Genomic DNA, 14,995 nt, shown 5'->3' with positions numbered 1-14,995 from the left:
AGGGGAGGGAGCCGTGTTTGTGCCTAAAGTCGCAGCTGCCTGGATTTGGCCCCGCGGGGCCATTGGGATGTGACAGCACCCAAAAATAGAGTGCGAGGCGGGGAGGAGCGGCGGGGTGGGGGGCAGGCAGACTCGTGTGCCAGCGCCGGGGCCAGGTTATTCCCCCTCGTCACCTTTCCCTCGTCTTCTCCTATTTATTTCTTTATTCCTCCGGCAGTGATGTCAGGGAGGGGAGCGGTGCCCGGGGCTGGGGGCTGGATTCTCGGCACGGAGGTTGCTGGCGGCCGGGTGATTAACGTGCAGTTGCTGGGAATTATGTCATCTGCCTCGGCGCTGGGTGGCCCTCGCCCGGCAGCGGCGGTGGGGAGGACGTGGGGGGACGTCATGGCATGGGGCTCCCCGCCTGAGGCTTCGCCCCGGCAGGCGCCGGTGCCTCCCCAGCGTTCCTGCCCAGCCCGGCGCGGGGATCCCCGCTCGGGACATCCCCCGAGGAGGCAGCGGTGCCTCCGTGGCCGTGCAGGGATCCCCCCCGGGCCATGGGTGCACGCCCACCCCGCTGCTGCTGGGGGTGCCCGGGCTGCACCCCCGGCCTTGTTCTGCTCCCCGTGGCTCGTCCCGCTCTCGCTGGCCCGGCAGCCGGGCTCGGAGCAGGCTGCGATGGAGGAGGGTGAAGGTGGGCATCCCCTCTGCCACCTCCCCGGGAGAGAGCGGGGCTGGGGCTGCTGCACTGCAGCGCAGAGCCCCATCCGCGCCCGTGGGTGTGCCCGGGGGCAGCGGGCACCCTCTTGGCCACCCCGTCCCCTCCTCGGAGCTGAGGCGAGAGCCTGGGGACCGGTGGCTGCCAGCGGCCCCCCGGGCCAGACGATCCCTCCGCTCCAGAGGAGGGTGTTGGGCTGCTGGATGCTCCACACCCTCCCGGGCATCCCCCTGGGCATTCCCTGAGCACCCCCTGAGCACCCCCTGAGCATCCTCTACTAAGTATCCCCTTGAACATCCCCTGAGTATCTCCTGAGCATTCCCTGAGCACACCCTGAGCATTCTCTGAGCATTCCCTGAGCATCCCCTGAGTATCCTCCCCGAAGCATCCCCTTGAACATCCCCCTAAGCATTCCCTGAGCACCCCTCCTGAGCATCCCCTTGAACACCCCTGAGCATCTCCTGAGCATTCCCTGAGCACCCCCTGGGCATCCCCTTGAACACCCCTGAGCATCTTCTGAGCATCCCCTGAGCATCCCCATCCTCCTCCCCACTTGGGGAGCTGGGGAAGGAGGTCGAGGCCTGCCAGTGAGCCAGGCACGGACCCTGCTGCACATCCACAACCTCTTCCCTCTGCTCCACGCCCCGTGGATCCCCGGGCAGGGCAGCTCCTGTGCGTCGGACAGGGAGAGGAGCAGGCAGGGAGATGTGCAGTGGAGGTGGGAAGGGCGGGCACAGCTCCAGCGGGGCATTTTCTGGCAATTTCTGCCCCACAGCACAGCCCACGGAAGCGGGGGGATGCCGACAGCTCCCTGAATTCCAGCCGGGAGCCAGCGGGTGCGGTCGCAGCCGGGGGATGCCACTTGCCCCGCGGGATAACCTTTGGCAGCTCCCTCATCTCCCAACACCCTCCGGCACATCCTTCATCCTCAAACCTGCTCCGGCGGCGGATTGTGCCAGCGCCGAGCCCTGCAGGGAGGTGCTGGCACCAAGAGGGAACGCAGGGCACCCCCAGTTTGGGGCAGGCAGGAGCAGGAGGCTGCTCCATCCCCCGGCCGTGCCCTCTCCAGGCGGGCTCCGTGCGCCGGGGGTTTGTTTATGTGTGGCCCTGCTTGGAGCGGCGATCTGCCGTGGCTAAATATAGCAGCGATGCTGTCATCCGAGTTCAGCCTGGCTGGGGAATTTATTTTCTGCAAAGGCTGCGAGGCGAACGGGCTGAGAACAGGCGTGGAAATGCCGGAGCCGTGTGATGCCCTGGCTGCCGTGGCCGGGCTCACGCAAGGGGAGCGGGCACCTTGTCCCGAGTTTCAGCTTTGTGATGGCAACAGGGCAGAGGAGGAATGTTGGAAGGGCTGAAATTGTCCCTGCTGGCTCGCCGGGGCACCGGTGGGGCATTTAAAAAGCGGCGCGGTGCCTGTGTGGCTTCGGTTCTCCGTGCAGGGAAGGGATCCCCTCCTCCTCCTCTTCCTCCTCATCCTCATCCAGCTCTTCCTTGCTGGCTCACCAGCCAAGGGATCAACTCCCAGCCCTCTCAGATCTAAAAGGAGCAGGGGAGAAGCATCTGAAAGACCAGCATCTGGCTGTGGGTATCTGGGAGAGAGCAGCAGCTTGTCCTACAGGAGGTGGGACTGGGAGAGCCCCCCGTCCCTGGGGGCTGCAGCATCAGCCCCGGGCATCCCCTGCTGCTTCCAGCGCCTTTGATCACCCGTCCCGGGGAAAAACGGGAAAAGAGGCAGAAAGACAGGCCCCCTGACTTGCAAAAAAAAACAAACCAGGCAGATGGGGAGGGTGTTTTCCACATGCACTGTGTAAACCACGTTGCATCAGCTGTCGGAGGCACTCGCTGCGTGATAGCTCCATGTGGATGGAGCAGGAATGTGGATAAACTGGCTGCAAAAAAGTTTCTGAAAGGAGTTATATCCCGACAGGGAAGGTTAAGAGTTAAGAGGGTGTTGCTGGTGCTGTTGAAGGCTTCAAATCTGCTTTTTCCCCATAGAGGAACTGAGCCATGCCCGGGGCTGTCAGAGAAATCCAGCAAACAAAGGGTGAAACAGGAGATTTCTTGTTTCCCTTCACAGAGGATCTTTCCCATTAGTCATTCCTGTCACAGGAGCTGGCAAACACGGTTATTATTTGAGGGATCTGAAAGTGAAATGGAGGCACGAGGCCAGGAGCCCAGACATCCCTGTCCCTGGGACTGGGGAGCAGGCAGGGACCCTCCCCAACCCCTCTGGCTCCACCACACCTCTGCTCCTGGATTCATCCTTTCCAAGGAACCTGGTCTAGGGAGTGGCATCCCTCGTCCCTCCCATCCCAAACCATTCCAGGATTTCAGGGTTCCAGCAGGACACGGTGGCACCAGGAGCCATAGGTGGGCTGGGATGCTCCATCCTGGAGGTGGTGGTGGACCAAGCACCTTGAGATCCTGCAATAATCCAGGTGCTTCCCCAAAGCACCCAAAACTCTGCTCTTCCATCGCCCCACAGCCTCAGGCATCTCCGTGGGGGAAAGGACCAGGCTGAGCCCCACCATGGGTGGGAAGAAGGTCCAAGGAGGCCCCCAAACAGCAAGGAAAGCAAAGGCAGCTGGTCAGGAAATTGGAATGGCTTGTGCCTTATGATCTTGGTTGGAGCCAAGAGCTGTCCTGGCAGAGGGAGCTGAAAGTCCCCTTGAGCCATGCAGGGGTTCCTGCAAGGCTGCAAGGCTGGGGATCAGGTTCACAGGGATTGTGGCTGAGTTTCCATCTCACAAAACTGGGGGGTTTTCCATGAAGATGTGGGTCCTGTTGGCTTCATCTGGTTCCTGAGGCAGAAGGATGAGTTTTGTCTGAGCCCATTGTGTGCCTCTCTCTCCTTCAGGGACAAATCCTGACCACAGGCCAGTGAGAAGCTCCAGAGCCAGCAGGTTGCTCCAGGTTTAGACGGGTGTAATCCCAGAATCCCAGACTCACTCAGGTTGGAAAACACCTCTGGGATCACTGAGTACCAACCTTTGACCAAACACCACCACCCATCACCCCAGCTAAACCAGAGCTCTGAGTGCCACATCCAGTCATTCCTTGGGTAATTCCAGGGACTGTGACTCCACCACCTCCCTGGAAAGTCCTTTCCAATACTTAGCAGCCCTTTCCATGAAGAAACTCTTCCTGGTGTCCAACCTGACCCTCCCCTGGCCCAGCCTGAGGCCGTTCCCTCTCCTCCTGTCCCTGTTCCCTGGAGCACAGCCCGACCCCCCGGCTGTCCCCTCCTGGCAGGAGCTGTGCAGAGCCACAAGGTCCCCCCTGAGCCTCCTTTTCTCCAGGCTGAGCCCCTTCCCAGCTCCCTCAGCTGCTCCTGGGGCTCCAGACCCTTCCCCAGCTCTGTTCTCTTCCCTGGATTCTCTCCAGCCCCTCCAGGTCTTTCTTGTTGTGAGAGGCCCAGAAGTTTCCCCAGGTCTGGAGGTGCCCCAGCAGTGCCAGCACAGGGGACAGGCACTGCCCTGGCCCTGCTGCCACCCCAATCCTGAAACAATCCAGGTGCCATTGGCCTCCTGCCCACCTGAGCACACCTGGGCTCGTGTCCAGCCGCTGGTGGCCAGCACCTCCAGCTCCTTTTCCACCAATGGACAACAGAGCCCATTCCCTTTGCTGGGAGCCCGGGAAAAAGGCAATCAGATCATTAACACATGCTGCTCTTCACACAACCAACCTCACAAATATTTATCAGCTGGAGAAACACACGGGCTCAGAAGTTGCCAAGTAACATAACAAGAGGCGCTTTTAAATAAATATCTGCGCGTCTGCGGGTGACGAATTAACCAAATCCCTTGGTATGTGGCCCAAAGATCTGTTTTCCTCTGAAAGCCCAGCACCAGGAATAAAAATCATGATCCAAAGCAGGAGTGGAAACCTGGGATAAGCAGTGACTGGCTGTCTGTCCAGCACTGCAGGTCTGGGGAGTGATGCCCAACACATCCATGCCTGCCAGGGACAAGTTGGGAGCAGGATGGGATGAGGGGGAGTTATTTTGGAGGAGAGGTGAGAACGAGCCCAGTGCACCAGGCTGGGTCTCATCCTGCACCCACGTGCCTCTCCTAAACACCCACAGCACTCATCTTCTCTGTAGGCTCAGGATTTCAAGGTACCTTGTTGTTGTAGAGCCTCTCTCTCTGATTCTCCATGTTCCCTCCAGCCCTGAGAAGAGTCCATTCTTTCCTCTCCTAACCAGCTGGGAATGTCCCAGAAATCCAGCAGGAATATTGCTTGCCCCAGCCTGCCCAGGTGTGTTCTGCACTGCCCAAATAGCCAGAGTTGGTTCCCCTGGTGCTGAATCCTATTAAATCCTTGCTGTGAGGTCATTTTGGAGGTTTTGGGGGTTCTTAGAGGGGGTCAGTGCTGCCAGAGGAGACCAGATGAATTTGCAGATGGATGGATATCTTTCATCCTGTTCCTCCTTCCAGGAGAAACTCTGTCTTGTGGGGTTGGGATTTCATGGTCTGGACCTTAAAACCATCTCAATCCTCTCCCCTGCCATGGACAGGAACACCTTCCACTAGCCCAGATTGCTCCAAGTCCTTCCAACCTGGCCTTGGACACTTCCAGGGATCCAGGGGCTTCTCTGGGCACCCTGTGCCAGGGCCTCCCTACCCTCACAGGGAGGAATTTTCCCCGATATCCCATCTGAGTCCCTCTCCAGCTCTGTTGGAGGCCCTTTAGGCACCGGAATGTGCTGGAAGATCTCCCCAGAGTTTTCTCCAAGCTGAACACCCCCAGCTCTCCCAGTCTGTCATCTCATTTAGTGGAGATGTTCCCATACAAATCCACCCCCTCCCCACCACCACCACAGGGCTTGGCCTGAGGGTTTTGCAAGCAGGTTGTAATTTTGGGGTCATTTGGGGGCAATTTGGGGGTTCTTGCCTGAACCAAAACACGAGGAGACACAACCTGGACATGGAGCTGGTTGGCAAAGTCAACTTGGAGAGTGGTTTTGGGGGGCAGACACTGCCCAGTCCTGGCGGGCCCAGCTGGGCCCAGTCCTGGTGGGCCCAGTCCTGGTAGGCCTGTCTAGGCCCAGTCCTCGTAGGCCCAGTTCTGGTGGGCTTGTCTAGGCCCAGTCCTGGTAGGCCCAGTCCTGGTGGGCCTGTCTAGGCCCAGTCCTGGCGGGCCAGTCCTGGTGGGCCCAGCTGGGCCCAGTCCTGGTAGGCCCAGTCCTCGTAGGCCCAGTCCTGGTAGGCCCAGTCCTTGCAGGCCTGTTTAGGCCCAGTCCTGGTGGGCCGTGTTTGGGCCCAGTCCTGGTGGGCCCAGCTGAGGGGGCGAGAGGACCCCGACTGGCTGAGGTGATGGTGATGGTTGCCACCACCAGAGCAGCTGTAGATGCCCCATCCCTGGAAAAGCTGGGATGTGGGAGCTCCTGCCCCCAGCCCTGGCAGTGCCCCCAGGCACAGGGAGTGGTCGGAGCTTTTCTTAGCCCAGCTGCTGGAGCTGGGAAAAACAGCCCAGCTTTTGGGCACAGGAGCTCATCTCCTTGTCCCTGCTTTCTAATTATATCAGCTGATCTAGCACAGGCTCCTTCACTCCCCACGGGCTGCTGCCTTCATTACATCCCCAGCTCTGCCCTTGGCAAGCTCTTGGAGGAGCAGCCAAGCCATCCCAGAGGAGATGTTGGCATGGCAGGAGAGGCTGCCTCACCTCAGACATTCCCCTGCAGTGCAGTCCCTGCCTCCAGCACTGCCAGGAATGGCAAGGGGACAGGGGACAGGGGACAGGGGACAGGGGACAGGGGACAGGGGACAGGGGACAGGGGCAGGGACATGTTGGTGTTTGTTTTGGCCAGGCTGTGCACCAAAGTGTGGGATGGGAAGACAGGAAAGACTCTCCCTGTTATGGGGATTGACTCCTCAAGGTGGTTCAGAGACACCAGGGTGGAAAGGAGAGGATGGAAACATCCCCCAAAATCATCAGGGATGCTGGGATAAAATGGGCAGAGCTGCATCCCCACAGGCCCCTACACCCCAAGGCTCTCCTGCCTGGGGAGGGGGTTCCTGGTGGTCCCTGCCCAGAGAAGGGGGGCTTTGGAAAAAACAGAATTTGTTCTTGGCTCAAACCTCTCCCTCCTCCAACAAACACATTTCCCAAAAGGTCTCTGCTAGGAAAATCCACATCTCCACCCGGTGCAGCTCAGCAAGGACATAAACACCCGTCTCCAGGAGCAGGCTGAGCACAGTGCCAGGCTCAGGGAGACCCTGATGTTCTCTCCAGTAATGTAAATAATAAATCACTGCTGCCCAGCTGGTGCCCAGCCAGCCCCTGCACAGCAGGACTTTGTTCCTCTCCTTCCTCCGCTCTGCTGCTCTTCCTCCTGCCTGCCTCACTCTTCCTCCCTCCCAGTGCTTTTCCAAACCCCAGGGCTTGATCTCTTTGGGGATCAGGGTGTCCCCAACACGCAGGAGTGGTTTCAGTGCTGTTGAGGCCCAAGTGGAAAGTTTTTAATTTGTTTTGCTCCCTGCTGCTGGCAGTCGGTGCTGTCCTTTACACACATTCCTTAACCTCAGTTTCCCTCTGCACTGCAGCCTCCCAAGGGATTGTACAAACTGGGAGTTAATCTGGGACTAGGATGAGGTTATTTCCAAACCCGACCTTGTGGCTGAAGTGGTGAATGTGCCACCTGCACGTGTTTGGGGTGGGCAATCCCCCCGTGTGCTCTCCAGCAGAGCCCAGACAAACTCATCTCCTGCAGCTCAAGAGGGCTTTGGGACCAGCCAAACCCACCCCCAGCCTGTTGACATTCCTCAGTGCCAGCCAAGAGCTGTGCCTTCCCCTCCACGTTCTCAGGGGCCCAAATTAGCTTTTAATAATATTTCATTTAAAAAAAAAAATCCCCGGGCAAACAATCCGGCCTTGGCGCCCGCCGGGACAGCAAACACTCCCCGAGGGGCACCAGGTGTGGTGCATTCCTGATAGCTGGAAAAGAAAGGAGCCATTATTTCCTTCTCCATGCCATGTCGGGGTGAGCAGGAGCAGCCAGCCCGGCTCCAGGCAGGGCTGGGTTGTGCCCAGCACCGTGGGAGGTGGGTACGTGGATTTGGGAAGAGCCCCAAGCTCCAGAGCTGATTAATGGTGGCGTTTCTTTGTTCCACGTGTTTCCTCCTGGCGGAGGTGCGGGATTTCAGGGATCTGTTTGTTTTAAAAACAAGCCCTGCCAGTCACCTGAGCAATCCCTGGGCAGCCACCCCCTGCCAGGAATGCCCACCTTCCTGGCACAGCCATCCCAGCGTTTGTGTGGATGCATCCACCACTCAGAGGTTATTCCTCACAGCTGCAAAACTTGATTTTTTCCTTCTTTAATGAAGTTTCCCATCAATCTGTTGTTGTCTTTCCCTCTCATCCTCAGAAGAGAAGTTGAGGACAGGCAGGACACGGTGTTACAGCCCCAACCCCAGCTTTGGCTGGGACAAAAACCAGGGAAACTCTTTCCTCCAGCTCTCCACCCTTGCCTTTGGAGTGCAAAGCAATTTTGCACCCCTCCAGGGTTTAGAAGGCAGGCAGGGATTTGGGCTGCCGGATAATATTTCTCTGGGCCAGCTGCTGGGATAAAAGCAGGGCATCTGGCAGTTCCCGAGGCAGGCAGCTGAGCTCCTGTCCGAATTCCAGCATGGCCATAGGATCGGAGTCACAGAATCACAGAATTCACATAATCACAGAATTCACAGAATCACAGAATTCACAGAATCACATAATACACAGAGTCACAGAATTCACAGAATCACAGAATTCACAGAGTCACAGAATTCACAGTCACAGAACCACCAAATCACAGAATCAGAATTCATAGAATCACAGAATTACAGAAATCACAGAACCACAGAATAACAGAATTCACAGAATCACAGAATTTATAGAATCACAGAACCACCAAATCATGGAATCAGAATTCATAGAATCACAGAATTACAGAAATCACAGAACCACAGAATCAGAATTCACAGAATCACAGAATTCATAGAATCACAGAACCACAGAATTCACAGAATTCACAGAACCACAGAATCACGGAATTAGAATTCACAGAATCCACAGAATCCACAGAATCCACAGAATTCACAGAATGAGCAGGTTGGAAGAGACCTCCAAGATCACCAAGTCCAACCCAGCCCCAACACCTCAACTCAACCCTGGCACCCAGTGCCACATCCAGGCTTTGTTAAACACACCCAGGGATGGTGACTGCACCACCTCCCCAGGCAGAAAATTCCAGAACTTTATCATCCTTTCTGTGAAAAACTTTTTCCTGATCTCCAACCTGTGTTTCCCTTGGTGCAGCATCGGAGGGACAGCACGGGGGAGGTGACACCCGCACCTCCGCGGGGACATCCCAGCGGGAGCCGCCTCTCCCTTTCACGCCCCGCTGCGGGGAGAAGAATCCCTTCATTTCCTTCGGACGCTTATCCTCTAAGGATCTTGATCCCGGGGGCGAGCGACAAAAACACCCTTTAAATCCACCCCAGCGGGCTTAGGGGAGGATTAGCAGATGTCCCTGCAGGATTTACACCAGGCTCCGGGTGTCCCACCCTCACCCAGCTTCAGGCTTGCGCTTCCCGGAGGAGGAATGATGGAGCCAGCCTGGCTCGAATTCCCCTCGGGGCATCGCTGCATCCCGGGCAAGCCCAGGCTGGCGACTCGCTCCCAAAAGTGGCGATCACCGGAGAGCTGGCTCTGGTGGGTGTCCTGTGGCCGCCAGCACAGAGCTCTTCCCGGGGTGTTTCACCCTGGAATTTTCCAGGAGGGAGAAGCTCCCCTGTTTCCCAGCTTTGGGGGATCCCTGCAGAGGAGCCCGGGTAATTCCCCAGTGAAGATCTGACTTCTCCCTCTCATCCCTGGCTGGTGGGAATCATCCCTCTCCATCATCCTTTTGTGTTTACAAGCAATTACTGCCTCACTTTCCATTCTCAACACTTTTCCTCCTTAATTTGTCTCAGCGCTGGGGTTTTTTCCCCCCTTAATTTCCCTGCTATCCCCCAATCCCTTTTACCTTTCCTCAATTCCCACCCCCGAGGGCTTTTTGACCGCCAGGACTCTCAGGATGCCTTTCCTCCGGCAAACACAAGCTTGCATAATAGCTGTTGACACCGCAACTTCATTTGAATCGATCTTGTTTGCTAATTAGCTGATTGCAGTAATTGGCATGAATTACCTTGGGGGATTCTGCCTCCCTGGGGGTGGCCAGTGGCCAGCGTGTCCCACGTAAGGGGTGGGAATGGCAGCAGGGAGGGGATTCCTGCTCCTGGGACAACTTTTGCAGGTATCCCGGTGATTCCTGGAGCTGCAGAGGAGCTTCCAGAGGGGAACCACAGCCTGGTGCAAGGATTTTTAACTCCTGGAGTGCCTCAGAGCCACCAAAATGTCCAGAGTAGCTATTACAGAGCCTAAAATGGGTTAAAGTCTGTTTCTGGGGTGAAGGGATGGGGGGATGTGACTCCACTCTGCCTCAAAACGCAACTGGAGATGACTCAAACGCTGGGTTAAAGACAAACCAAGTGAAACAGCTTTTCTCAGAGGTCATAATTCCCTTCTGAAAATTCCCTGCCAAGAATTCATGGAGGATGAAACAGCATTAGACTGAGTGAGGAGGGAGCAGGCAGTATCAGGGAGTGTCCTCTGAGGGCAGCAAACCTTCGGGGGGATCCAAAGACAGCTTTGGGTGGGAGGCATCCCTGAAAAGCTGGTTTCTGTCCTCGTCAAAGCTGGGGTTGGGGCTGTAACACCGTGTCCTGCCTGTCCTCAACTTCTCTTCTGAGGATGAGATGGAAAGACGACAACGGATCGATGGGAAACTTCATTAAAGATGGAAAATAGAGGAATAACCTCTGAGTGGCGGATGCATCCACACAAATGGGATGGGATCAGTGAGATCCTCCTCTTCCCAGCCCCTTTTCCTCCAAGCAGCAGCTGCACAGGAGGAGGGAGGAGGGAGGATCATCCCTGTGCCAGTCCCCTGGGATCCAGTCAAGATCCAACACTCCCCGCTGTGAACTTCAGGGACAAAAGGAGAGGGACAGCAAGGGCAGGTAGGGAGTGACAGGACAAAGGGAATGGCTTTAAACTGCCAGAGGGCAGATTTACCTTAAATACTGAGAAGGAATCCTTCCCTGGGAGGTGGTGAGCCCTGGCACAGGGTGCCCAGAAAAGCTGTGGCTGCCCCTGGATCCCTGCAAGTGTCCAAGGCCAGGCTGGACAGGGCTTGGAGCACCCTGGGTTATTGGAAGGTGTCCCTGCTCACGGCAGGGGTTGGAAATGGGATGAGCCTTAAGGTCCCTTCCCACCCAAACCATTCCATGGTTCTGGAATAGCTCATTTTTTAAACAACACCCCAAACCAAAGCTCCTCACACGGGCACATTTCCATCTGTGGTGCTGCTGGGGTCCCCTGATCCAAACCTGCCCCCGGTGAGGCTGAAGGAGGCTGTGAAATGATGTTTTTTTTATGAGCCATCTATTTATATTGACAGCTTCCCACGCTCCATCCCTCTACTCCTGCATCCCTTTCTACCAGGCTAAGCTGCATCACTCCAATTCTTCATTCTCCACCCCTTTTTCTTGTTGTTTTTTTAAATTTTTTTAATATTGCCCTGTAATTATCATCTTTCCACTCTTCTGGGATCTGAGAGAAACACCAGGACTTCTTAGAGAGGATGAGCAGCAGCCCAGACCTCTCCTTGTCCTGCTTCCTCAGGACTCTTGGGAGCAAATTAATCTGAACCTGCTGTTTAAAAATGTTTCTCCTCAGGCCATGCCATTTAGTGTCTTCCTGGGTTACTAATGGACTAGAAAGCACTTCCTTGTCCCTGTGCAATATGAGAACATCAGCCTGCTTTTTCCAAAGCCACAACAGAAATTATTGAGCTTGTTTGGTTTTTTTTTTTTTCCTTCATTGTTATCAGTGATTTTCTCATCCCCAGCTTGATCTGCTGCTGTTACGTTGCTGCTCTTAATTTTGTAAAATCAAATTAAAGGTCGCTTCCTCCCTGTTGTCTGTGAATGTCCAGGAGGGACATGATATGGCCAACTGCAAACTGAATTGTGGAGTAAATTCCACAGCTTTATTGAGCCAGAATGCCAATAAGTTTTGCCTTGATTGCCAGTGCTGGTTCTTAGGTATTTTGGGCTGAAAAGAGAGAGCCCAAATGAAAACTGAGCTCTCCAAGACCCTTTGGTGGGTCAGGAGGCCATATCAGGTTGGGAGTTAGGAAAAAGCTTTTATGGAAGGAGTGATAAAGTTCTGGAATTTTCTGCCTGGGGAGGTGGTGCAGTCCCCATCCCTGGGTGTGTTTAACAAAGCCTGGATGTGGCACTGGGTGCCAGGGTTGAGTTGAGGTGTTGGGGCTGGGTTGGACTGGATGATCTTGGAGGTCTCTTCCAACCTGGTGATTCTGTGATTCTGTGATCAACCAGAGCTTTTATTCTTTCTTTCAAGACATTGCAAACACACAAGAGGCAGCTGGCTCCGTCTGTGGGGTCCAGGGGATTTTGTGGTGACTTTGATCAGCTGCAGCAGAGGGGTGAAGACCCCTGAAGAGTGTGGGTCAGGGCATGGATATCCCAATTTCCCACTGCAGAGGAGCTGTGCTGGTGGAGCTGTCACCCAGCAGCTCTGCGAGGGACAAGTGACATGACTGGGGGTGGCTGGAGGGGCTGAGCCAAGGGAGGAGCTCAGCAGGCAGAAACCACAGCAGGAGAAGGAGAAGCCGCTGCTTTTCCTCCCCCGAAGGTCTGCAAGGTTGGACACAATGAAATTCCCTCCTCCCTCCCGTGCCCGAGGCAGCCACATCCCAGGAGGAATTCAATGCTGCCTCCCGGTCCATTCAAAGCACTCCAGGGTCAAACCTTTATGAGGCAACAAAGAAAATAAACCCAAAGACAAAAAGCTATTCTCGAGGAGGGGAGGGGAAGGAAACAGCTCCCAAAATATCAGTGAGAACCTTTCCTTTGAGCCCAGCTGTGGGATGGGGGTCTCTGCTCCCGTGGGACCCAGCAGGGGAGGTGTGAGCACATCCTTCTGCACCTTCCTCTTGGAAGTGACCAAAGTGCAGAGTTTTGGGAATGTTGGGTTGGGATCATGAGGATCTGAGGGTCATGAGGATCATGAGGAGCTGGAGAGGGCACAGCTCTTGCTGGGAAGTCTCCTGTAGGGAAAAGGGGGTTGGCTGGCACCAAAGGATGATGGATGCCCTCCTCTGCCCCATTTCCTGTGGTCACCACTTCCCTGGTGGCTCTGAGGGCTCCTGGGGTCACCTGGTGGCTTTCAGAGGTTGTGTTGCTCCTGGCTGTGACCCCAGAGGCAGCTGGACAGACCCCTGCTCCCCACACCTCCAGAATAATTTGGGTTTTCTCCCTTCATTTCTGTTCTTTAGCTGGGAGCATTAAATGAGGCTTTTTGAGAGGTATTTGGAGTTGTGCCCGTGTGGGGTTAAAGCTCTGGCACCTGGGAAGGGATGGGAGAGGACTGAGAGATGCAGGAGGGAGTGGGAGTCAAACCAGAGCTCCCGAAATCCTGTGGGGTGGGAATGGACACACACAAGGTCCCACTTCCTGCTGGGCCCCTAATTCCAGAGCGGGGAGGCCCCTGCAGGTCTAGAAACCCCCAGTGGCAGGGCTGAGCCCCAGAAATCACCTCAGGAGACGCCAGGAGAAGCAGAGGAGGGTGAGGATGCTCAGCTCCCCGCCTGTGCTGCCACGCTGCCACCCCCCAGCACCCCTGCAGGAGGGCAGGGCTGTCCCTGCCAGGGTGACCAAGGGTCACTGTGGACACAAACAAGCTCTGTTTGGAGCAGAGCAGGGAAGGATGATTGCCCCACAGCCCCTGCTGTGACTCAGGGGTTTGTGGTCTGCGACGGGTGACTCAATGGGAGCGGGAAAAGCCTGGCTATTTTTAGGACCACTGATATTTTTTTTTTTTGGGGGGGGGGGGGTTAACCCCTCTCCCTCCTCCCACAGAGGCATCTCAGCAGTGCCTTGCTTGAAGAAGGAATAAAAGCCCTTTCCCAAGGCAAACAGGTGCCAGCCTCAGGGGGTGGTGCTTCCTGGGATGAGGAGATGAGGGAAGCAGGATCACGGGGACCAGCAAGAGGCTGCCAAGAGCCACAGACACAGAGCAAGAAGCCATGCACAGAGAGAATCCCTGAATTGTTTAGGTTGGAAAATCCCTCCAGAATAATCCAGTCCAACCATTAACCCAGCACTGCCAAGGCCACCACTGACCCTTGTCCCCAAGTGCCACATCCACATTAAATCCCTCCAGGGATGGAGACTCCAACACTGCCCTGGGCAGCTGTGCCAGTGCTTGACCACTCTCTTGGAGTGGAAATTTTCCCAAATATCCAATCTAGACCTCCCCTGGCCCAGCCTGAGGCCGTTCCCTCTCCTCCTGTCCCTGTTCCCTGGAGCACAGCCTGACCCCCCCGGCTGTCCCCTCCTGTCAGGAGTTGTGCAGAGCCACAAGGTCCCCCCTGAGCCTCCTTTTCTCCAGGCTGAGCCCCTTTCCAGCTCCCTCAGCCACTCCTAGAGCTCCAGACCCTTCTCCAGGTCTGTTCCCTTCCCTGGGCTCTCTCCAGATGTTTTTCTCTCCAGCCCCTCCAGATGTTTTTCCCAAGCTCTGCCTGTTACCTCTCAGAGCACCCAGAGTCTCTCTGCTCCATGATAGGATCCCCCTACTCTAAATGTTTTAAAGTTTTGAAGTTTCAAAGCTCCTCACCAAGTCATGGAAAGCTTTTCCAGAGTTTTCTTTCCTCCTGGCTCCAAGGGCCATGTGACATCATGTCCCCTGAAGCTCCTGGCACCCCTCCACCTGCAAAAGTGACATCATGACACTTCTGGGACAGCCTTTCCTCTCCTTGTGTCCAGGAAAACCACATTTAGGGTGGCCTGGGATGCACCACGCTGTTCTCCTGTCCTTCCCAGGGAATTGGGGCCTTCAGCATCTCCTCATGGGATAAGCAGCCTCTTCCTTCCCACGGCTTGCCCAAAAAATCAGCCCCCATCTCCCCTTCCCCACCATCCCACCTTCCTGCTGGAGAAGAATTTCTTTTCCTATCATGCAGATTTAGCTGCTTTCATGACAGCTAATCCATCCTCAGCCTGAAAAACTCCCTGGTTTTGTTTAGTTTAGCAAAATATTAAGGGGTTTTTTGTGGTTTGCAATTTTGGGGGGACTTGGTTTTTTGGGGTTTGGTTTTTTGGGGTTTTTGTGGTTTATTTGGCTTTTTTGTTGCTGTTTTGGGGTTTTGTTTGTTTGGGGTTTTAGGTTATTGGGGTTTTTTGGGGGGTGTTG

The 14,995-nt window shown here is 55.7% G+C and overlaps 1 protein-coding gene across 2 annotated transcripts in view; it reads left to right on the top strand.

Annotated features, from left to right (window-relative positions):
* LZTS3 (leucine zipper tumor suppressor family member 3) overlaps positions 1-14,995 on the top strand; it is a 47,428-nt gene that overhangs the window by 498 nt on the left and 31,935 nt on the right. The gene's annotated exons all lie outside the window — the stretch shown is intronic.

Source organism: Passer domesticus, chromosome 4, assembly GCF_036417665.1.
Source record: "Passer domesticus isolate bPasDom1 chromosome 4, bPasDom1.hap1, whole genome shotgun sequence".
Lineage (NCBI taxonomy): Eukaryota > Metazoa > Chordata > Aves > Passeriformes > Passeridae > Passer > Passer domesticus.
Note: the sequence above shows the minus strand (reverse complement) of the source record. Positions and strands in the feature narration are given on the sequence as shown.